Genomic DNA, 25,163 nt, shown 5'->3' with positions numbered 1-25,163 from the left:
AAGGCAGTAGGTTGCCTGGTGTCTACCTAACTAACTCTCTCTGGGTCCTTGTCAGCGTCAGTAATGTTGAACTAATACATAAAGGCACAGCCTGCTTGACAAACTATCTTTTAAAATTAATATTACCACTATTCCCCCCAAATAAGTAAAAACAATTCTATTTGGTTTTTTTTTTCATTGAGAAAGGCAATTGTTTTGTGATAATTAATAGAAGTCCTAAAGAATACAAAGCAAAATTTCATCCCCGTCTCCTCATCCAATCCCTCCTCTTAGAGGTAATCACTGTCAAAAGTTTTTAATATACCATTCCACAAATTTCTAGTACATATTACACATGTGTATTCACCCACACACTTCAAAGAAACTCCCGTAGACTGTTAGGTCTTAGACATTGGAATTTTCCAGATTTTATAAAGATAACTGTACATATATAGTATAATATCCCCAGTCAGATGGGGCAACAGCTCATAATCAAGTGCATTAATATTTCTGCCAGGAAACATATGAATATTCAACTACATGAGATAATAAAGACCATAAATAGCCTTGTGTCATTTGTCAGGTAATTCTGCCAAATGAAGTAAAAAAAAAAAAATTCTTCAATAGTCAAAGACTTCTGGATTTCAGAATTATGGATAAGAGATTTCAAACCTATAGTTTTTCTCCCAGCTATTAACCAAATTTTAAAGACTTTCTTTTCATTCTAAATGTTCATGATAGGAAATTTAGAAGAATATATATGAATAAAGTTAAAGTCACACCTGTAAAATCCCACCACACAGAGAACTGATGTATCAAGTACCTCCTGGAAGTATAGACTCAGTACTCTATGGGCAGATTAAAAAAATTAAAGCAAAGGTAATTCTTGTTTTCATACCAGGTAAAAAGTAATACCTATTTTAAAAAATTAGAAGGCACTGTGCTACTAAGGTTCAAAGGAGGCATTAGTCAGGCGGACATGCATTATCTTTCAGGCTACCTATCACCTTTTAAGATACTTCCTGTGTTTTGGAGAATTCCCCTCCATAAAAAAAATAAAAAATAAAAATAAAAATAAATTATTTTTTTTCTCTTCTCTAGAGAGAGAGCATGAATGAGTGCGTAGAGGGAGAGAATCTCAAACAGACTCTCCGCTGAGTGCAGAGATGGATGTGGGCTCAATCTCACAACACTGAGATCATGACCTGGGCCAAAATCAAGAGTCAGATGATTCACCGACTGAGCCACCCAGGCAGCCTTGGAGAATTCTCCTTCTTATGAGTTCAGAGGGAGACAGAAATGGATTCCATGATGAAAGCCAAGTGCTCACTTTCCCGACTCCCTTGCAGCTAGAATGAGATATGTGTGTTCCGTTTGAGCAATCAAATGTACTTGGGCCAGAATGTACAGAACTGTACTCTAGCAAGGAAAAAGCAGCTACATCTGGAAGGGACAGCGGTATGGGGTTTGGCTGTGTGGTTTAATGGTCTGCGCTAGTTGGGTCAATGAGGCAAGCTATAGAAGCGGCTACATCAGTGTCCTCGCTGTATTGGTTCTATGGTTTGCTGGGGAATGGCTCCTCACTACTCAGCCCCAGGCTGCTTCATTGGCCTCCCAGGGGTCCCAGACTCCTGAATATTCTATAATAAACTCTCTGCCTACTTCAACTGAACAGAATTTAGTTTGTTGATAGAGTGAAGAAATTTGACTGCTATAAGGAGGAAATCTCTTTTAACAAGGCAAGGCAGCATGATATAGTGAGAAAAGAAAGATAACTGAAAGCCAGAGATAGCAGCTTTCAAAACTTGACTCATATCCCCACCCTATGCCAACTGTCTCTGGGAGTGTGGGCAAGCTGATTAGTTTATTTCAACAGCAATTTCCTTATCTGTAAAGTAATAACATCCACCTTGCAAAACTGGTCCTGAGAAAGAAATGAGTTCTTTCATTTATTCACTCATTCATTCATTCAAATACTTTGTTGACCTTCTATTATGTGATACACCCTGTGCTAAATATCAGGTACTAGAGTGGTCAGATGTAGCAAATAAAACTACCAGCCACCAAACTGAATTTGAGTTTCAAATAAACCACAGATAGTATCTACTAGAAGGAAGTCCTACCTTTGGGATATACTTATACTTTAAAATGTCCTACATTGGGGACATACATATATTAAAATATTATTTGTTTTGCTATGAAATTCAAATTTCTCTGGTGCCCTGTATTTCACCTGTCCTATATTTCATCTCAATAAAGAATAGTGCACCAAAGAGGCAGAGTCCTTGTTGCCATGGACCCTCAGTACAGTAACAAGGGGGTAAAGGAAAGGCAGGTTGACAAGTAACAAATAGGTAAACTACTACACAGTGCAAACAGAGAAAAGAGCTACAAAGGTGATAAATTAAGCAAAAGATAGAAATAAAGAGGAAAGTATATTTAGTTAATAGGATTGCTAAGGAAAGGCTCATCTAGAAAGTAAACTCTGAAAATCATGCTAAAGGAAATTAAAAACTTCATATAATAATAGAATATCCTGCACAAGGCCTGGCACACAGTAGATACTCAATAAATGTTTCTTTTAATCCTTGGCAGAACTAAGACTTCCACCTCTCTTGGTCACCCTACACTAGCCCTGTCCCTGTGGGGTGCAGAAAGATGCTAAGAACGGGTATAAATCGACCACCAAAGTCCTCCTGCCTCAGAATGTATGGCAGCCACCACCTGCCCACAACATCAAGGAAAGACCCCAAGCCAGAACTTTCCAGCTCAATCCTCCTGAATGCCTGACCCACAGAGACCACAAGAGAGAGTAAAATGAAAGTTATTTTTTCAATCACTGTATTTTAACAGGATTTATTTTGCAGCAATAGTAACCAAGTGTTAGCAAGAATGGGGAGCTTCCAGAACTCTCAGACACCGCTGGAGGAAGTATAAACTGAAACAACTACTTGGGAGACTGTTTGGCAGTGCTTAAGAAAGCTGAACCTACACATACCCCAAGTACCAACCTGGCTTCCACAGCACTGTTGCAATTTTGATTCTTATCAATCGCCATAATATACCCCAACCTCCCTTTTTTTGCTGGATCTGTAACACCCCTTCCATCAATTATGCATAGTGCCCAGTTTAATCTTTCTAAAACTCAACTTTCACCACGCCATTCTGCTGCTCTAAAGATTCTCTCTATATATATTTAATAAAATTCTTCTGATTGATTAATTTTAATACTCAAATCTGGGGAGTTTTACTAACCTGTCACTGAGGGGGAAAAAAAGACAAAATAAATAAATAAATAAATAAATAACCCAGGCATTCAGAGATTTAGAAGGCAGCTCCATGAAATGCCCTCCAAAAAAATAAAACCTTTACAGAAATCATGATCACTGTGAAATACATGTCTGGAAATACATCTCAAAGAACCACACTAGCTAACTATTGCTATCTTATTCAAACAGAATGTTGCATGAAAAGCTGAGTGTTATATGATAGTGACAGCCACCATCATATTGCACAGCTAAGAATGAGTTTCAAACCTGAAAGGTCTTCCAGTGCACAGCAAGGGAGAAAAATAGTTGATTCCCAGCATGGAAGAGGAAGAGGTGGAGGTAGAAGTCGAGGAAGGGATGGGAAGGGAAAAGAAGACAACCCTTAATCTCCTCTACAGTTTCCTGCTAACGCCCCACTCTCTGATGATTGTCTGAAACTGAAACACAGGCAGTGGTTAATAATGGGTGGGGAAAAAGCATAGTAACTCTAACAACTGCCATTTGCTCTGTGTCTGCCACATGCTAGATATTATGCTGAGCCATAAGATACTTATATCTTCATCAGCATTATTGCAACCAATAGTTATGCCAGGTCTGTTTAATACATTTAACAAGTCTCATCTCATTTCACCTTCACACCTTGCAAGGTTATATATATGATCATTCCCATTTTACAGATGAGGAAGCCAGGGCATGGCGAGCTCAGCTAATGTGCCTAAGATCCTATCCATGAACGCATGGAGAGTCTAGGGTCAAGCAAGATTAAACAAACCGCAAAAGATCAGCGAGAAAAACATGAAAGCATCTCATGGGAATGTTCAAAACTTGGGAAGAAAAATAAAGAGATGCACTAAAAGCCAATTTATGGCAACATAAAAACTAAGATTCATGAAATCATAACCTATGGGATGGAGTACACACAGAGCAACATGAAGAATCTCAGCTGAACTGACCAATTTTAAGATCCATGTTATACACTCTGAAAGAGAGAGTCAGATCCCATATGCATTCATATATTCATCAAATTTTTAATGAACACCTACTGTGTGTCAGACACTGCTCAAGGTGCCCAGGATATAGCAGTGACCAAGAGGCAAAAATCCTGTAGAGTGCCCTGAACAATAAACTCGATAAATAACTAAGCCACAAAAGAAGTTAAAGAAGTATAAGTAAAGCAGAGCAAGAGGCATCAAAAGGACCAAGATATAGGCAGGAAAGGGATACAATTTTAAATATGGCAGTCAGGGTAAGCCCAGAGGGTGACATCTGAGCCAAGGCTTAAAGGAGGTTGAGGAAATGAGTTTTGGGTATGGTTGGAAATGGGACTGTGCCAATCACATTGGAGCAGCGGTGAGGAGGCCAGTCTAGCCACTGCAGAAAGTCCAAGGGACAAAATAAGAGGAGATAAAACAGATTAAATAATAAGAGCTAAACTACAAATGGTGCTATAGGCCCCTGTCCATCAATGATTCTACAGTTTTCTGTATTTTTGAGTAACATAGACTTCTCACCAATGTTTTTTTAAACAAATCGTGTCACCCATTTCTTTGTTTTTTCAAATCCATCACAGACCAATATTTTTATGAAAAGTAAAATAAAAATGAATTCTTAGACAAAGAAAAACAAAACATGCACACAAATATGCAAACCCATTTGTATCAGATTCAACAGACCTAAAATAACTCTGTTCAACTGCTATAAATATTTCTAAACACTCTCAACTTCTGTTCTTTATTGCATACCAGCAACACATAGCTCATGAACCAGTCCACTTCATGGGTCACACTTAGAATAGCATGAGTCTTAGATCATACACACATGTATATATACACACCAATGTGCACACACATTAGGAAGTCCAGTATTCAATGCAGATGCAAATATTTTTGCTCTCCAGCTAATAATAAAAAATTCTTCTTTTAAATTCCTGTCAAATACTTATTTCAGCTATTAAGTTCATGATGCTCATAATATCAGACTCCAAGAATACATTAATATATTGATTATGCCTTACTTCAAATCATCCCAAGAATTAAACAAGAAAAATTAGGATCAGATTGTTCATTTTATAACAGATCCTACACTTAGTAAAATAAGTATCATTAAGATTGGCTTTATGTACCTAAATATCACGACGATTTATTTTATTCACCAAATGTAATCCTTACATATTTATCTTCCATATTTATATATCTGCAGTTTATAGAAAAACATATTTATTGTGTAAACTAGCATGATGAGGTTTTAAATATGCTATTAAAATAATGTTCACTTGGACCACAGTGTACTTCTTTCCTTATCTTAGGTTAATACTCCCTACTTGAAAATTATCCTATACAACCTAAATAAAATTTGATTCAATATAATTTGAAAATAAAACATGACTTTCTAAGAAGGAAATAGGTTGTCCTTTTTTGTTTTCATTAAAATAGATCCAGATTAATGAGGGATGCTAGCTAATCTTTTTAAATTAACCTTCATCTAAAAGAAATACAACCTTTGAAACTACATAAACATAATCTTGAAAGCTCTAGTCATTCACAAAGCTTTCTTAAGTCAGGATGATTTCATGATTTTCCTCAAAATCCAAGTAAACATGCATTCCAGAGAAAAGCACACTTGAGGCCCTGCAAGGAGTCAATACAGACTGATTTATTACCCAGTATTCATGCAAGTAAATTTAGTTTTAAGCTAATTGTAAATAAAAGTGAAGATATTCTTTTTTTTAAAAGATTTTATTTATTTATTCATTCAGAGAGAGAGAGAAGCAGAGACACAGGCAGAGGGAGAAGCAGGCTCCCTGCAGGGAGCCCGACGTGGGACTGTGAGACTGGATCCTGAGACTCCAGGGCCACTCCCTGGGCCGAAGGCAGGCACCAAACCGCTGAGCCATCCAGGGATCCCCCAAAGTGAAGATATTCTTGATTACATTTATAACATGAATTTTCTAGAAGCAGGACTCAAGACCATAGCCTTTGAGCTTCACAGACCTTCTATCACATCATTTGGCAGAAGGAGTAAATATTTACTGAATTGGAGAATGAAACTATGATTGCCCATTTCCTACAGGTTGCAGAGGTCACCAACGTTCAGGCACACTTTTGTAAGAAACAGTAAGTCTCTGGGGCACCTGGGCCATTGACTTATATCCTAGGTCTCTGCACATCTTATGCATTGTCTGTTTGCTGGTATGGAAGTATTTAAACTGATGTGAAGATCCACACCCCCCAAAAAAAAAGATGAAGAAAAAAGCTGACAATGAAAACAAATTGGGAATTTTTTCCCAGAGATGCTATCTACCAAAGCAATGAAATGTTTAAAACCTGACTCTGCTGCCCCTTCTTGCCATGTCCGTTCCTACTGACTACTCCTTCCAGGAAGATTATATTCCCCTCCCACTAGTACCAGGCTTTGCCACTGACATATTATGGCCAAAGAAACACGTGTACAAGTGACATGTTGCCACTTCCCTGGGGAAGTTCTAAGAGCCAGTGTATAATTCCGCCATTTCCCTTTTCCTTATGTTTAAGACAAATATGTTCCAAATAGGTGCTGCTCTTTATGTCTTAGTTTCACAAAGAAAGAGACACAGACACAGCCAATGCCAAGCTGAGATTTTTTGTAAGTCCCTAAAATTTTGCAGTGCTTTGTCAATGCTACAAAATTTGGCCTCTGCTGACTGATACAATGACTTTTTCTCAGCATGTATTCATGTCTTTAGGAGAAAAGCCTGTAGACAGTGTTTGTCAAAGACTTAATGGTAAAGCACACACCATATTTTCTCAAGCTTTATAAATTCTAAATATGAAGGTAAAAAACAAAACATTAGAGATTTAAAAGTTAATAGGTGGGAGTTAGGGAAAAACAACTGGCTAGGAATCAAAAAATCTGCCTTAGCATATTCTCTAGTTTTCTAACTAGGTGCATACTCTATATATAGCAAGGCATTTCACCTGACCTTAGTCAGCTTCCCCATTACAAAACTGAAGGGGATCAAACCAGATAATAATCACCAAGGCACCTCATTCTGGTCTTTTCTTTTTTCTGAGTCTTAGATTTGCCATTATCACATCACTGCAGCATTCACACAGAAAAGGGGAACAAAAGAGCAACCGCTTGCAACCCTATCACATGATTCTAGGGTAGAAGGAAACAAACTTGACATGTACATCTACTTAAATCAACACTTGATTATCAATGTAGATATTAAGCTCTGTTGGATGATCCCCAAAAACAGAATTACCACTCACCAACTGGGTCCCATCAGCAGCCTTGCTCACATATTCTAAAGTTCCCAGGAAAAACAGAATGGCCAATCTACCAGATAAAATCTTTTGTGAATATTTTATTCTAGGACCATGAGAACCACTAACCTCCTCCCTTACTACTAAAGATAATTGCAAATTTCCAGAATTTCATAAAATTTGTTCATTTGGTCAGAAGAATGCAGAGCAATATATAATAGCCTATGCACTCTTATTTCATGCTCCTTTGTACAAATCCATTAGACACTTCTTACCTACATGCTTCCTGCAATCCAAGCAAAGAACCTAAATCTACTGATGGTACCCCAGATCAGTCAGGGTCCAATCAGGAGAGAGAAGCTACACCAATAATATAAATAGGGAAAGTTTAATATAAGGAATGATTAACTGTAACATGGAATTAGCTAGTAAAAAAGTAAATAGAAGGGGCGCCTAGGTGGCTCAGTCTGTTAAGCATCTGCCTTTGGCTCAGGTCATGATCTCGAAGTCCTAGGATCAAGCCCTGAGGAAGGAAAGAGAGAGAGAGAGAGAACTCTAAAGAATGGAAGAAGGCAGATATAAAGAGCAGTTATATCCCTAGGGCTGAGACACAGTGACCAAGGGACAGCCTGTCTCCACAGGGCTGAGATCCAGGTGTACTCTACTCATTACATAGCAGGGAATTCACTGTGTGGTGTTGCATGTGCAGAACTTACTGGAATCCATCCTCTAGGGTGCCAGGGAAAGCTGTTCACAGAGAAGTGGCTCAACAGAAGTACATTGCTCCAAAACTGCCTAAGTAGGGATGCCAGGGGAAGCTGCTGGCTACTTAGATGCAGCCCTGGCCACCACACTGGCCACTACAGGAGCCTGGCACCAAAGAGGCACCCATGCTGCAGGAGCAGGGGGATGGTAAAAGCATACAAACTTCAGGAAACAAGCACTAGGCGATGTCTCTCATGCTGCAGGAGCCAATTGCTGGAGAAGCCAGGAAGGAAAACTCCTCCCTCCTACAATGTCTCTCCACAATACTCTCCCGACAACACTTAACATCACGCCAGTTGTCAAAGAAAGAACATTCAGAGTCCAGATCCATTTTCAAGGGCAGGCAACAGAGGGTGAATCTGGACCTGAGAGGCAATATGTTGATACCCAGCACAGATCCTACTGCAAGCAATTGCAATCAGTTCTTATAACCCAACACCCTGCAGGCATGCCACAGATATTAAGTTGATCCTGTGAGTACTACCCTGGCTTCGGATGACAAAACTGATTTAGAGGGAGGAAAATTCTCAGGTCAAGAGGCAAACAAGTCTGATAGTAACACAGAGAATAGCACTATTTCTGGGTCAAGTGCAGGGTTTTGTTTCCTGGAATACATCTAAATTGTCTCCTCCTTACTATATTCTGAGTTTGTAGTAAATCACTTTAGAGATGGTCCTTAGCCTGGCACAGACGTTGAGAATACCAGTCTTCTGACAAAAGATGACAGACTTTGAATAACAAATCGCTCACTGAGCCATAAATAATGTTGCTCATATTTTGACCTTTGCTTGGCCATTTACATGAATGTGGTAACTGTTTTGTAACTAGATCATTTCAGGCCTGTATATGTGTCAGCGATGGCCTTTTGTCCAAGCTCTGGTCATTCTGCTAACCAAAATGCAGGCTAGAGGGCATATTTTCAACCAAAGAAGAAATCACACTCAACAACTCATATGCCCAGGAGAGCAGGATTAATGATCAAGTAGGGTCGCAAAGGATTCCATTAACAGGAAAGATCCAAAATGAAGGGAACAAACATTTGTCAAAACTCACTTTGGTAAAGATTACAAAATGCAGGCTTTAGGGAGAACCTCAGATGTAGGGAAAGACCCTGATAAAAAAATAAAATAAAGTCATCACAATCCATTACCTCCAGAAAAGGAGAAAAGCCTATGAGACTAAAGTTCAAAACCCAACTACATCCTACATAGGAGCAGCGAGTCTAAAGGAGAAGGACAAAGAAAAGCTGACCGAAAAACAGAAGGATGGAAATAAATATACCTTGCAAGCACCCACCTTAATGCTTCAACAAAGCCCCGGCTGAGTAATGAATTTCAATTGGGGCGAAAAAAGCCGAAAATAAGGAAATCACGGGAAAAAAAGCAAACAAGTGTTTTTGTGTTTCTGTGTGGGCGTGCGGGGGGTGAATTCAAAATCTGGGAAATAACTTAGTCACCGTTTCACAGCACAGTCCAAGGGAGGACGAACAGAGGGTGAGACACACAGAACCGCCTCTGGCATGATTCTCTATCTCATACTCGGCAGCTTTGTCTTCCCAGCACGCCAGTTTTCAGTTTCTTATTTTTCCATTTGATATGGTCAGGTTTGGTCTTTTTTTTTTTTTTTCCTCCTCCACAGGAATGTAAGCTCTGTGAAGGTAGAGAGGTGTCTCTTTTTTTCTTTATTTCCCCCAACATCTAGAACGATGCTAAGAAGAGGACACGTACTCCAGAGGTTATTTGTCGAAGAACTTAAAAAGAATCTGAGGAAGGAACTTTTTATTTGATAACGCACCTAATATCAAGTACATTCTAAACCAAGGGTCAGGAACTCTTTAGGTAAAGGTCCAGATAATGATTTCGGCTTGGTGGGCCACTTATGGTGTCCATTGCATGTTTCTTGTCTTGTTTTGTTTCACTTTAACTGGTTGAAAACAACTATTAATTGTAAAACCACTTTTGGTTCTTTGGCTACACATGGAACAGGCAGCAAGCTGTATGCTAATTACAGTTTACTAACCCCTACTATACACTGCCATATATAAACTCAGACTATGAGAGCAACATATTTCCAAACTACACACACACACACACACACACACACCCCACTATCAAGAAAAACTGGCTTGTACTTTTGTTTTCAAGGAGAGATTTTTTTTTCCCCTATTCTAAATGGGGAATTCAAGATCTAAAATTAGCCTCAATGACTATCTACTTAGGTTTTGTTTTAATTTTTTCAATCCAAATTTAATTGGATCTTATTGACGGAAAAAAATAAATTCAAGGTCCTGAAGAAGGAAAATGCAAAGTGAGCAGGTTGCAGGACGGCAGCAGCAGAGAAGATGCCTTGATTCCAAGCTTATGTATAGTCTGTGCCATCTCTCATTGTTTCCTATACATCTTACCAATTAAAGTTTCGGCAGCCTCATTAGTTTTTCAGGCTTTATGACTCAAGCATAGGGGTGGGGGAGAGGGCAGCGACCCACAAAACAAAGACTTCAATGTCTCCAGAAGCTGAGAAAATCCCAGCATTGTCAGGGCAGATACTATTTATAACCCGTGTAATGTGTACGCTCCTGAATGCATTTTCTACGGAGAATATCCGACCTACACTTCTGAATTCCTGGCTTTAGCAATGGTGAAGAAGTCCAGCAGCTTCGAGTCTGACGACTGAAACAGGGGTAAGGGAGCAGCGGGTGTGCTGGAGAACTCCTTGCTATTAACTATTTTCTGAGGTCCGGCATCATGTGACAGAATTAAAAGTTCCTGTTTTTGACTCACCTTTGACAAGAAAGTGCCTCACTGCTATGACTTTTGAGTTTAAGTTACTGGAAAAATGTGGGGTTGGAAAATATCCTACAACTAGGCTGAAAGAAAAAAAAAAAAAAGTTGTGGAAAACCCCATTTAACTTTTTTCCAGAAAAATACATACACACATACAAGAATCAATGTCAATCAATGTTACTGGATGTGTGTATACGTGGCTTATAATTATGCACATATTCTCTGTGTATATTTACTTTTTTCTCCTTTTACACCAGAGGAGATGAGGGGCTTTCTAGGAAGGTATCTTGACATGATGCTGCCCACAGTGGAGGGTGTTGGGCAGCCTAGCTCGCAGCAAAACCTCTGCAGTGATTGATTACATGGACTCTTGCAAGCCTTGCTCATTACCTCCATTCCATTCAGGGATCCCAACCAAATTAATTTTCTCCTGTGCCAATTCTATCACATCCCCTGGGTTTACAAAGAAATTTTTACCAGGCCATCAGAACCCAAAAGGGGGGACTGAACATTTTTGTTCTGGCAGAAACTTAAAATAGAGCTTAAAAATAAAACAATGAGAATGAATTTTTAGCTCTGCAAAGCTCTTAGTTTCTAGAAATTTCTTTTACAACTACAAAAAAAAAAAAATCCCCACTCTTGCTTTTATTGCTACATTTAAACTGCAAGCTACTAGGAAACTAACTTAAAAATTCCAAGGTTTTAATTCCATGTGTGACCTAACATATTTCAGAATAAACAGTCACATCAAAGTATAAGTTGGACATAGTTTACCAGGACATCACTGGTAACGATTCTCCCACAAATACCATTGTCCAATAGAAATATAAAGCACAACACGTACATAAATTTAAAGTTTCTTGTATCTGTTTTCAAAAAGAAAAACAAAATAAAACAGGCAAATTAACCATATCTTATTTAACCCAGTATGCCCAAAATATTGTTTCAACATTTACCAATATTAAAAATTAGTAACCAGATATTTTACATCCTTTTCTTTATACTAAGTCTATGAAATCTGCTGACCATGTTATACTCACAGCACATCTCAATTTGAGCTAGTCATATTTCAAGTGCTCAATAGCCATATGTGGCTAGTGCTGCCATATTGGACAACAAAGCTCTGAAGGCTTCTTTTATGCTTCTTTGAACTCGCTCTTCCAACCCAGTTGCAATGACATGGCTATCATCAGGAGAAGATATTCTGAGAAGTGTTTCAACTTCTTGGACAAGTTCACACTCCGGCTTCACTCTCTGGCATGTCCACACTTGGGGCCATCTGTTACAATGGAACAATGCCCACCCGAAAGAAGTTACCAGCTTCCAGAACCAGACATGCAACGACAGCAAGAAGATTCTCCTAGCTTAAGCAGTTTCAAATTCTGAACTTCTGAACTTCATTTTTCCCAGGTGCTGCAACAGGACATTTTAGCGGGGCTTAAATTAGCATCATTTCTGAGATACTGTCTTTGAAAGAGGGGGAAAAAAAAAAAAGCAAGCCTGAACCTTTTTTTAGGATGGGCCTTTGAGGAAGAAGGTTACAGGAAACACAAGCTAACATTGGAGGAGACACTGCTGCCTTTATATGGCATTAAAAAAAAAAAAAAACAAATCGTGACTTATAAAATCCCTTCAGTGTGAAGCTTTATTCCCATCCTACCTTCAACTGAATTATAGCTGCTTTTCTTAAGCTATTATAATGTTCTAATATATAAATGTTTACTTTTTTTTCTTCTTGAAGGTGAATGAATCCTCTTACTGAAATCTCAAACTATTAATCAGATAGGATTAAGGAAAAGTGGAGCTGACAACTGCTGTTTTTTATTTTAAACGCTCTCCTTTGATTTTTTTCATACCATGTGCTATTTATAAGAAAAGTTTTAATTTATTAAAGAAAATTAGCCTACTAATGCCTATATATTCTAACAGTGCTTCCCTTGTGAATAAACACTTTACTTTTCTGACTTTAAAATATACCTTTGACCCCAAATCCTCTTATGTTTTATGAAAATATTCACAAAAATATTCATAAATGTTTTATTTAAATACAGTTCCTTCCACTAAATTTTTTTAAATAGCTAATGAGAATATGTAAGTCAAAAACTCAAACTGTACTTCATTCATGTATTCGTTCAACACATATTTACTTACTGCCCAAGTTATAGCAGACACTATATAGGTACTACAGGGGTGCTGGGGCAACGGAAACAAAAATGGTCTCTACTGAATAGAGCTTAAAATCTAAGCTGGAAAGATGGCCAACTGAGTAATAACAGTAAGGATACAAGCATTAATATGGCAGAACTGTGAATGTAAATGGATGAATGGATATATAGACAGAGAGATAAGGATATTGAAGCTAAGATTTAATGGATGTAGAGCTAGGAAAACTAAGGGAAGAGGGAAGGAGTTACAGATGAAGGGAGAAATCAAGTGCAAGTACCCAGAACAAAAACAAGGGAATGAACAAGAAACTGGAGAGGAAACAAAAGAAGAAAAAGAAAGAAAGTTGAGGATGGTTGGATGACAGAAAGAAAGAGGAGACAATGGTGGGAGACAACAAGGGAGAATGGGGTGGGGGGGGGAGCTTCACAGGTGCCCTTAAGTTGTAGGATTTTGTCTTCACAATGAAAAGCCATCCTGGGCTTTTCAGATTTGAAAAGTTCAGAAGAGAGTGGCTGAGACTTGGAGCACAATCTAGCCCCGGAAAAAGTTCCTGCAGTCTGGATTCCCAAAACCCAAACTTAGGTAGATCACACACCAAGTTATAGAGCTACAAATTTATATGCAGGAGGAGAGATGTTCTTGATCTCCGGTTTAACTTTGTACTGTGGAGTTGTTCCAGGTTAAAACACAATGCAGAATGTTGTCATCACATCCCAAAAAGCCTTGATAAAACAAGGGGTGCCTAGGTGGCTCAGTTGGTTGAGCATTCAACTCTTGGTTTTGGCTCAGGTCATGATCTCATGAGTCATGGGATCAAGACCCACATCGGGCTCTGCACTCAGCATAGACTGCTTGGGATTCTCTCCCCCCACCCCGATCCTCCTGCTAGTACTCTCTTTTTCTTTCTAATAAATAAATAAACCTTAAATAAAAATAATAACCAAGGCACTAAAGCAAAAAAGCTTTAGTTTCAACTTAAACATTAATATTATTATATTTCCTATATTACACTTCCTTTTAATTTGTGTGTGTGTGTGTGTGTGTGTGTGTCTCAAGCATAGAAAGGACTTAACAAACACCCATATAAGTACCATCCAGGTCTTAAGATGCTACTCTGGATATCTGATTCCTTTTGTTTTTTAGAAATAAAACATCATGGGACTCCAGAATGGCTAAGCAGTTAGTGCTTGCCTTGGCTCAGGACGTGATCCCAGGGTCCTGGGATCGAGTCCCGCATCAGGTTCCCTGCGAGAAGCCTACTTCTCCCTCTGCCTATGTCTCTGCCTCTCTCTCTCTGTCTCATGAATAAATAAATAAAATCTTTAAAAAAAAAAAGAAATAAGGGATCCCTGGGTGGCGCAGCGGTTTGGCGCCTGCCTTTGGCCCAGGGCGCGATCCTGGAGACCCGGGATCCAATCCCACGTCGGGCTCCCGGTGCATGGAGCCTGCTTCTCCCTCTGCCTATGTCTCTGCCCCTCTCTCTCTCTCTCTCTCTCTGTGTGACTATCATAAATAAATAAAAAATAAAAAATAATAAAACTTAAAAAGAAATAAAGAAGTATCTTTTAAAAAAAAAGAAAGAAAACATCATTCATTCAATTTAAGACCATCTTGTATTCTTGCTTGTTTTTCCTTCATCCATTTCTCTTCTCAGAAAGAAATTGTTTTCCTGAAGTTGATGTTTCTTTCCAAACCAAGGTTTTCATATACAAATACACACACTTTCATTGAGTATATGGTAATGTTTTGTATGTATTTTAAGTGCAACCTATCCTACCCATCATACTGCAATTTGCATGTTTAATTCAGTATCTTTAAAAACATACAGCAGGACTATTTGAGGAGCTAAGACAGGTTTTTTTGTTTGTTTGTTTTTGTTTTTTAAGGAACACTTCAGGTATACCAAAAGAAAAGAAGAAAAATATAATAAGCACACCCATCACACAGCTTAAGAAATAAAACATTAAAGATATAATCAGGTTGATTTTTAAAGGCATTCTGCACAGACTGTTCAGGAGTTTTGTACCACTAAAGTTTATAGGGGTAGCTTCAGAACAAGCATCATCTCTTCGGACTACCATGCCTGGAAGTCACTGATGAATTTTTGTGTAACTTCTCTGACAGTCCAGCAGGCAAAGCAAAAGTGTCTATGTTCTCCTTTACCCTATCCCACTTTGGTGACAACTAACAGCCACAGACTGGCAGCACCTTAACTTTCTAACATTAAGAACAGCATTTTTTTTTCCATGTAACATCCTAACATCCTCACTTAATGGTGCAAGTATAGTCAAATATCACCAAAGTAAATATCATCATCATCATCATCATAATCATCATCATCATCATATATGTCACGAGCTATACTAACCATTTCTTGGACATTCACACATAATGCTCATAAAACCCTATTAAAGGTTTCTACAGATAAAGCAAGTAAGTCAGAGAGATGTTAACAAAATGCCCAAGATCAGGAGATGGTAATGTTGGAGACTAAATTTGAGCCACATCTGTCTGATTCTCAAGCCCTGGTCTTAATCAGTACATAAAAATTATATTAGAAAAAAGTCCACTTCCAACGATGCAGAGTAACTGGTACCAGATTATCTCTTATCCTGTAATTAACCAGAAGAAAATTCCTTAGACAAGATATAGGAAACAACAGTTTTCGGTCCCTAAACAATAGGCATATCATGTCTATGATCCCTGGAAAAAGAGGAAATGAGCAGTATAACCAACTAAGCTTTCTGCCTAGAAGTCTTTTCCCAATTGTGAGGCAGAGAGGGGGTCATGTGAGCAGAGCAAAGCAATCTCAATAAGTTAAGAGGAAAAGGGTTGCAACAGGGGAAAAATAAAGTAGTCAGGACATGTAGGCTTAAGTGCCGAAAAGGAAGGTACTATGCAAAAAAAGGGGGTGGAGGGAATCTAAAAAATCTGCACAGGAGTCTCCTTGAGTCTTTAGCTAAGTAGCAAGATATAAATGCAGAGGGTGAGACTCTGTAAGGCTGAGCAAAAAGCAATAACCAGAAGGAAAGACTACCAGAAAAAAGCATCTGTTGGGAACCAAAAGCTGAACAACTCTCAGAGCCCACAGGGGGCTGAGAGACAGTCACAGTCCAACCCACTGAAGTATAGAGCCTCCATTAAACACCTGTATGTAGCCCTCAACAGACTCCAGAAAGTATCTAACTTGGGAATAAGGCTAAAGAGGTCTACTATAAAGCTACTCTTAGGTTGCTTTTAAAAAGGTTGTTTTAATCTTTGTGAGATTAAAACCTTTAAAAGAAAAATCAAGCTGTTTCCAGGTAAATTAACGGCCTGCCAGAACAAAACTCAACACTTCTTTGAGAAAGACAACAAAATCCAGAGACTCAACAGCATGACATTCACAATGACTAGCAATAAAAATACTGCTAGACATGTGGGCAGGAAAGACTTAACTCAGCAGGCCTGGGTTGCTCAAAACCTTTGCACATTCCAAAGAAAAGTCTGTCTTCAGGACCGGCTTTGGTTGCCTCTGAGGAGATAACCTCTGAGCCCTTGGAATATTCTCCTTGATTAGACTGTTTTTGTATGCCTGAGGCCTTGGGCCACGCTGTACCAGTTTACTGGAGGAGTTTATCCTAGAAAAGTTTTCCTAACAAAGTGATTTAGGGTGAACATCTGTTTTTGCAGAATTCTATCTATAATGCTTCAGTATTTTTGCCTTTTGTTCATAACACCAATCAAAAGCAAACAATGTCAACAATACAACCACCAAAAAAAACTCAAAAAACAAAGGCACCCTCTTGCAAATTACTGGTTGTGCCCTGAACTTCATTCTATAAACTTTAATCAACTTGTCAGTAAGTTTAAAATTTAAAAAAAGAAAAAGAAAAAAACAAAATGGCATACCCCATTCATTCTGACTGGATATAATAAACTTCACACCTTTTAAAGAAATCTTAAATGTTCAGCAGTTGGATAACTCCACAAAAGCTGCCAATGAAGAAACCTGTGTTTCGGGGTGGCTCAGTCCATTAAGCATCTGCCTTCAGTTCAGGTCACAATCCCAAGGTCTTGGGATCGAGCCCTGTGGCAGGTTCCCTCCTCAGCGGGCAGCCTGCTTCTCCCTCTCCCTCTCTCACACTTTCTGTCTCCCTCTCAAATAAATAAATAAAACCTTCAAGCAAACAAACAAACAAACTTGTGCTCCAATGTCAGATCTATGAATAGCATTTGGTGACTCTTCCACTAAAGCAACAGAAAACAATTTGAAATGCAAGGATAATGGCCTAGGTCTTTACAGCAGTAAAATCTATCAAAATCCCTATAATATGGCTCTTAGTTACACAAAATGTGTACATGGCTCTGAGAAAGGGAATGATATCAATGCCCAAATATATCGGGAAATGTAACAGTGCTTCCAAGAGGGGAAATTATTCCACTTGGTATAAATAAACGTATCAATGATTGGAAAGATTTTTGTACACATTCTACCTACTGACTGATCCAAACTTCCTTGTATTTTACCTTATCCGTCTTAGCTACCTGACTGTGTCCATGAAAAGTTATCTTCAAGAGTAATGCGGAAGGATGAGAAAATCTTGTCTGAGTCAGACTTATTGGTGCCCAAATGCTAAGCCTTTTCATTGCAGGGCCAATTCCCCTCAGTCCTGAACTCTTGACACCCTTACTATTCCAATTATAAACCTTTCTCATTGTCTGCCCAACCCACTGAGTGGGAGACAACAAAATGGTTTTACGATGTGCCAACTGAGGACAAGAAGGAAACCAACCAACTAAATCGTTTGCATGCATGACCCAATTCTTGCTCTTCACTGAACCCAAAGAAAGAAAAACAATAACTTTACCATTAACTCAAAAAACTCTGTTGCCCATATCTGCAGCAGAACTTCATGAAGAAAACTGAACTACATCTGAAAATATATATTAGAAAAGGCCCAGGAAATGATTCAGGCAACAAATAAATAGAAGTTCAGACAATGAGACAATAATCATTGGGAGAAAAAAAATCAAGCTATGAAAATTAAAAACTGACAGAAGTAAAAAAAGTATTCCATTTAGAGTTAAATCAACACTTAAAAATCTGATCCTATAAGCATATTTTATAACTCAGCTTCTCTTCTCTACTACCTCTGAGAGCAAACATCTCAAAACACATTCTCCAAGTATCCGTTAACAAGGCAATCCCCTCAACCGACATGCCCCTTTCCCTTTTCGAAGCATTTCTACAATGGTAATCGAATTTTTCACTACACCATCCCTGTGAGATTGCACCATTCCCATTTTAGACAAACCTGGTCATGTCAGGCACCTTGGATAAGGTCACTGAGCTATTCTGGGACAGAGCTAAGACTATAACTTACTATCCTCATTCTTTCCACAACAGTGCATGATTTTGCTTATTCTCCTTACCCTGTTCCTATTTTTACTACTGTCCCATTTGTTTCTCAAAAGTGTCTACTAACCTAAAGTCCTACTCAAAGTATACGGGGTTGCAAAGGGCAGAAACCCACTGAAGGGAGTACAAGGAAGGAAAAATTATAAGGAAGCAGCACATGATATCACAGCTGCCCAAGGACAAAAGTGAAATACAGCTGGGGCGCTGAGGGACTGGAATTGGGATGAAGACAAAGCTCTCCTTGCCATCACTCTCAGGGGTCATCTAGTGGCATTCTTAAGAAATCTGTGCCTCTCCTCGCACACCTACTCTACGTGGTCCCTCTTTGTGCAGATGGCCTTGGTTCACACATGGTCCAAAGTGATCATCAAGGTCTCCCATTCCTTCCTCATGCTTCTACACTTCACAGACTACAATAACATTGTAGCTTTACTCACACTCTCTCAAGAGCGAAGTAGCTGTCTGTTGGCCCAAGGACGGTTTGGCAGGCTCTGGTTAGATGTCTATCTACCACTGGCTTGGTTAGCTATAGGGAAGGCAGGGAACAAGGCAGCAGCCAGGAAACCATTCTGGTAATAGATAATCAATATATTATAACAGGGCAAGACGCTAGTACCACCAAGCACCCTCACTGAACTTAACGAAACCCCTCATTTTAAAGATGAGAATACTTAAGTCTGAATGCTACAAGGACTTACCTAAGGTGACAGATGCACTGTGGTAGTCATGCCTACAGTCCAATACCCTGGTTCTCTGAAGCCACAGATTTTATTCTGAAACCAACATTGAAATTGTTTAATCCATAGCTAATGGTATAGTTCCTTTCTCACATCAGGCTATTATCTTGATATACAAACAGCAAATCTATGATTATCCATAATCTGTAAATACTCGTTAGATATTCCCTACCTGTAAAGCAATAAGTCTCTACCACAGCTACCCATTAGAATCACTTTAGGAGCTTTTTAAAAAAATACCACTGCCTGGGTCCCGCCCTAGACCAACTATATCAGAATCCCAGGACAGCCTTGTGACACTGGTATTTTAGTTTTTTAAAAGCCCCCCAGCTCATTCTAATGTGCAGAGTTAAAAATCACTACTTTAAAACCTTAAAATTAATGTGCAACTATATCTACAGAAATTCTTCAATACCCCTACTTCAATTCAAATTCAAAATAAGGAAAGTTTTCAAATAATTTAGCCATGTATTTTAGAGTATACGTTTTAGAAAAATTTTCTATAGCAACAGCTAGAGCTACTACCATTTACTGATCACCCTATGATATGTTCTACAAATATTAAGTAGAATATAAGTTCCATGAGGGTAAGAGTTTGGTTTGCTTCTGTCATATTCCCATTGTCTACTATGGTGCCTTGCACAATATAGATGCTTAAGAAAGATTTGTTGAAGGAACAAATGAATGAATGGTCTTATTTATCTCTCAAGTGCCCTTGAAGGTAGGCATTATTATTTCCTTGTCACTGATGAGGATTTTTTTCAAGCTAAGAAAGATAGCACACATGCTCCACTTACACATAATGTTGAAATTACATGTCTTTGCAGGAAGTTAATCAAAACTGATCTTTTGATCAAAGATCAAAACTGGCAGATTTTAAAAAGTTACTTTGTCTTTTTTTTTTTTTAAGATTCCATTTATTCATCTATGAGAGACACACAGAGAGAGAGAGGCAGACAGAGGCAGAGGGAGAAGCAGGCTCCATGCAGGGAACCCAGTGTGAGACTCGATCCCAGGTCTCCAGGATCAGGCCCTGGGCCAAAGGCAGGCGCTATACCACTGAGCCACCCGGGCTGCCCATAAAAAGTTACTTTGAATATTAGCTCTATTTCTTTATTTCAAAAGCTGAGCATATTGCCATCAAATACATCTTTGGATTGTTCAAGTTCATAGTGAACAATAATCCCGGAATAGAGTTTAAAACTCAAGCCACATATCTAACTCAGTGTTTTAAGAACTGAATGGAAAAAATTAACCACATTTAATCTAAAATATGACTCACTGCTTAGTAAAGTAATGAGTTGGCGAGCAGAGTCAAAGCCACCTGAATTATCCCTGAACACTGGCCTTGGTCATTCTTGGCATTAAATCCTGCAATGAGATATCAAAATCTGTAGTAAGCTTTTGAAAAATAATATCCAATTCTTCTGGCCAGCCAATGCGAGGCTCAGGATAAAAGGCCCAAAGATAGATAAGCCTGCTTAAAATACTCAGCTTAAAACAAATAAAGAGAAGCAAAAAGGGAAGAGATGAAAAATCAAAAGAAAATTAGAATTTTTAACAACGTCCTTCCTTACCTCCAGTCACGCAAAACTGACTGCTAATGGAAACTGAATCTCTGTATCTCAACTGGGGTAGAAATTTCATAATTTGCCAAGATAAAAGAGCTCAGCAAAAGAAATGAAGAGAAACCTCTTCCTCTTATTTAATTAAAACAATATTTGGGGAAGAACATTTAAGATATCATATTAAGAATTTAGAATGCCATAAAACTGGTATTAAATATCTAAGGAGTAAATAGAATTTTTCTTATATAATTTTTTTCTTACATAAATTTTGATGTTCTTAGTACAGTGTCTGAACTAAGAGTGCAGGAAGGCCCCAGAGATAAACCTGGTTTAACTGTCACTATAAAGTGTGCATGCCCTATCAGCAAGAAGGGCAGAATGAATGAAACAAGAACCCAGAGTCTAGGAAAGAAACAACCTACAATATGTCATCATTTGGCAAATATTTAAATACTAATGTTAGCCTGATGCTATGCCATTTTCAAAAGCAAAAGTCTTCTACCCACGACATTATGTTCCACAGAGAAAGATATACTTAGTTCACTGGTGTTAATACACACTCACGTGACCCTGTGGGTTTTTATTTTTAATTCATAAGCTCTATTACATCACACTTCAATATGAGCAACAGCCTTATAAAAGAACCATGTGATAAACCAGTTGGCCCAATGTCTAAGAGGCATCCTGATGAAGCATCTGGGAATCCTTCCCTTAACCCCTGCAATGCACCACAGTATTATTTAGAAAATTACTGTCCAGGCCTCCTAAATGATACCTTAGTCATGCTGCCCTACAGGCTAGTGGAGAAGAGATCAGGGTAAGAAATCAATGACACAGCAATACTGGTTGGGATCATACTTTAGTTCAACTCTTGCATAAGAATGTAAAAAAACTATATACTCTCTCCCCACACCCAACTCATTCCTTATGCTATTCCTCCTCCACACACTACATGGCACCCTGGTAACGCCGAAGTTAAGTTAGCTCAGAGTTTCCAGGGGTAGGCACAGGGCCCCACAAAGGAGCTCTGAAGGCATTCCTTTTGTGTAGTGTCCCTGGCAGGCATGTGCCAGGTCCTGTGCTTTAGCCTTCTGCTGATACTTGCTTTAGCCATCACTCTGTTACCCAACTTCAGTCTTCCATGTTTCAGTATAGATTTTTGTCCAGTGCATGGAAAAATGTTTATGGCACAAAAATGTTTATGGTAAAATTAAAAAGGAAAGAGTCTGCTGGAAAGAACCATAAAAAGGGAGGGGGGTAGATATTTCTGAGTTTCAAACTTCTTAGACACTATCTCCAGTCACTCAGGGACTATCTGAGAAGTCAGTGAAGCCAGCTCTATCTGTTCCTGTGGTTTCTGCTCAGTGCTCCCATTTTTACTTTACAAATCAGTCCAACTGAACACGCAAAAAACAATTTTAAACACCTTTCATCCCCCATGTTTCAAGGGCTCTGTATACAGTTTTTACAGCTGTATTTATTATCCGATTATTGAATTTAATCTCCATCTCTTCCATCGACTATAGCTCCATGAGGACATAGACTATGCCTGCTTTATAACTAGGTGACCATTCATCAGTTTTCCTGCAACAGTTCCAGTTTACACCTGTTGTCCTGGAGTAATTATTAATAGTGCCACCTTTGCCTCTTGAAGGTATTTACTGGACTAAAACTTATATGGTTATCCTAGGTTTAGTTTGTCATCGAATCCCCAGTAACTACTGCTATTGCAACTATATAGTCAGTAAATAGTAATTGAATAATTAGTGAGCAAAGAGTCTAATTTTACTAGTGAGCAAAGAGTCTAATTTTATATATCTGTATATTCATATTTTTTAAAAAATATCTACCAAGTAGCTTTCCAACAAATGAAGTTGCTAAACAGAGAGAACCATCAAATATATGGCCAACTCTTAAGTCTCTGGCATTCTTAGTTACTAAATACACAATACTTTAGATCAACTCTAGAGAAGCACCTTTGTATCCATATTACTCCAAAATAGGTCACTGGAAGATTAATTGCTTTGATGAGGTCAGTACCTCAAAGGCTGTGTAAAGAGCACTTTGACGCGAATAAAGGTATCAAAGTAGTTTATCTACCACAGAAGTACAATAAAGTGTCCCGCTTTACTGCACCTAGTAAACAAAGGTGTTGCGTGTATATATGTCATTGAGACTCACCAAATTCACCCATAAGTGTAAAAGAAACTAGATTTCATTTCCAAGTATTAATTGGCTTTAATCAATATAAAAGACCTTTGTTAAACAACTGTCTTAGAGCAGGGCAATGTAAAATTAGGCAGTTCATGCGTTTGCTTTGGGCACTAGCCAATCTCTGATCACTAATTCCATTAAAGCAATAATAGTTCAGGTGAACTATCTCCTAATACAGTCCTGAATTCCCCATTAATCAGGATGAAGAAGTAAGAGATCCACAGACTGCCCCAGGCAGTAAGAGAACATCCAAGCGTTCCTCAGGTCTGAGGTGTACGATGGCATCCCTAACACAGCTCCTCGAGTGCTACCATGTCTCACAGGAATTTTAAATAGAAGACAAGTCAGGCTTTAAGACTACCAGCCAACGTGCTGGGAGAAATACCGTACGAGAGAATCTGGTGCAAATAGAATTAATTTCTTGGGGGGGGCTCCACCAAGAAAAAGCAGACCGCTTTGTTTTCCTTTATGTTGAAAATTCTGAACAATCTATGCAGCCAAGATAAGAATCTTCAACAGAGAACTACACAGGGATGAGTGTGTAAAACCCTCTTCAAAAGGAAGCTGTGCATCAGAATTTCCTTGCATTACTCATTTTACTGGCTTGTCTTTTTTCCTGTCTTAATTACACATGGAACCAATCTAACAATAATTATGGTTTTGATTACAAATCCATAGGCTCAGAGTTTTAATTTTAAGTAGAAGAGCTCCATCTTTAAGCTAGCAGAGTTTCATTCCTTATACAAAGCTTCAGAGAATAGCCTGAATTCTTAACACACAGGTTCAAGGATCCATATATAAAAGTCCATAAATCTTACTGTTCCATGTACAAATTTACAATAGGCTAAACATATTTTTTATAGGGAAAGAGTTCTTAGCTCCAAATTATAAACTGGTTCTTGAGTTAAGAACCTTATTATTACATGAATTTCTCATTTAAAAAAGAATCTCTGTAAAAAGAATAGTAAAAGGAATTCCTCAGTTAAAAAAAAAAAATTAGTACTGCAAACAGCCTGTGCCCAAAATTTGCTTTGCAAGGTAGATTTTCACATGGCTAATATAACATTAAATGGAGTAAATCATAGTAACTCTACATGCCATTCCTCTAAAAACATGTTTCTTCACTCACCAAATATTATCTATTATATTTCATGCATATTTTAGGTACCGAGGAAGAATAAGCATTCTTCCTGCCCTTATAACATGTATAGTCTAGTGGAAGAGATGACAATAAACAAGCAAATAAGTAAATGATTAAAATACATAATCACTAATGTTCTTAATCACTATGAAAGAAATCAACTAGCAGCTGTGATTAATTATAACATGAAGTGGTCAGGGAAGGCCTCACTCTTTTTCCCTCCATGGCAAGAAAAAAAAATCTTTAAATAACTGGAGCTAGAGAGGACCATACAGAGCTTCTTATTTTTAGCACAGAGTACCTTTAAAATATTGAGTAACAAAACAAAGTTTTCAATTAAATTAAAAATAAATAAAATATCAACTATTAAAAATTTAAATAGTTCATGGTTGTTAAAATATTCATGATTTTAAAATTCTAGCTTCTAACTAAAGAGTAAAAATTAAGGGACACCTGGGTGGCTCAGCGGCTGAGTGTCTGCCTTCGGCTCAGGGCATGCCGGGTCTAGGGATCGAGTCCCACATCAGGTTCCCTGTGAGGAGCCTGCTTCTCTCTCTGCCTGTGTCTCTGCCTCAATCTCTCTCATGAATAAATAAATAAATCTTAAAAAAAAAAAAAGAACAAAAATTAAAAATGGCGAGGAGGTTAAGAAACGTGTCAATAGGGGCAGCCTTAGTGGCTCAGCGGTTTAGCACTGCCTTCAGCCCAGGGATCCTGGAGACCCAGGATCAAGTCCCACGTCAGGCTCCTTGTGTGGGGCCTGCTTCTCCCTCTGCCTGTGTCTCTGCCTCTCTGTCTCTCATGAATGAATAAATAAAATCTTTAAAAAAAAAAAAAAGAAAGAAAAAGAAACGTGTCAATAGATGAATTATTTTTCTAATTTGAACTGGTTAGCT

At 38.4% G+C, this 25,163-nt stretch overlaps 1 protein-coding gene across 5 annotated transcripts in view; it reads right to left on the bottom strand.

Annotated features, from left to right (window-relative positions):
* Positions 1-25,163, bottom strand: part of MITF (melanocyte inducing transcription factor) — a 216,128-nt gene that overhangs the window by 127,526 nt on the left and 63,439 nt on the right. The window contains exon 1 of one of the 5 annotated variants that reach the window (XM_041762255.1): positions 19,306-19,326. The exons of the other annotated variants lie outside the window; for them this stretch is intronic. The gene's annotated coding sequence lies outside the window, so the exon portion shown is untranslated. Of the gene's footprint in view, positions 1-19,305; positions 19,327-25,163 lie in introns of those variants that run through there. 5 annotated transcript variants of the gene reach the window in all.

The sequence above is a fragment of the Vulpes lagopus genome, chromosome 7, assembly GCF_018345385.1.
Source record: "Vulpes lagopus strain Blue_001 chromosome 7, ASM1834538v1, whole genome shotgun sequence".
NCBI classification, from domain to species: Eukaryota; Metazoa; Chordata; class Mammalia; order Carnivora; family Canidae; genus Vulpes; species Vulpes lagopus.
The sequence above is the reverse complement of the archived record's forward strand: the minus strand, read 5'-3'. Positions and strand labels throughout refer to the sequence as shown.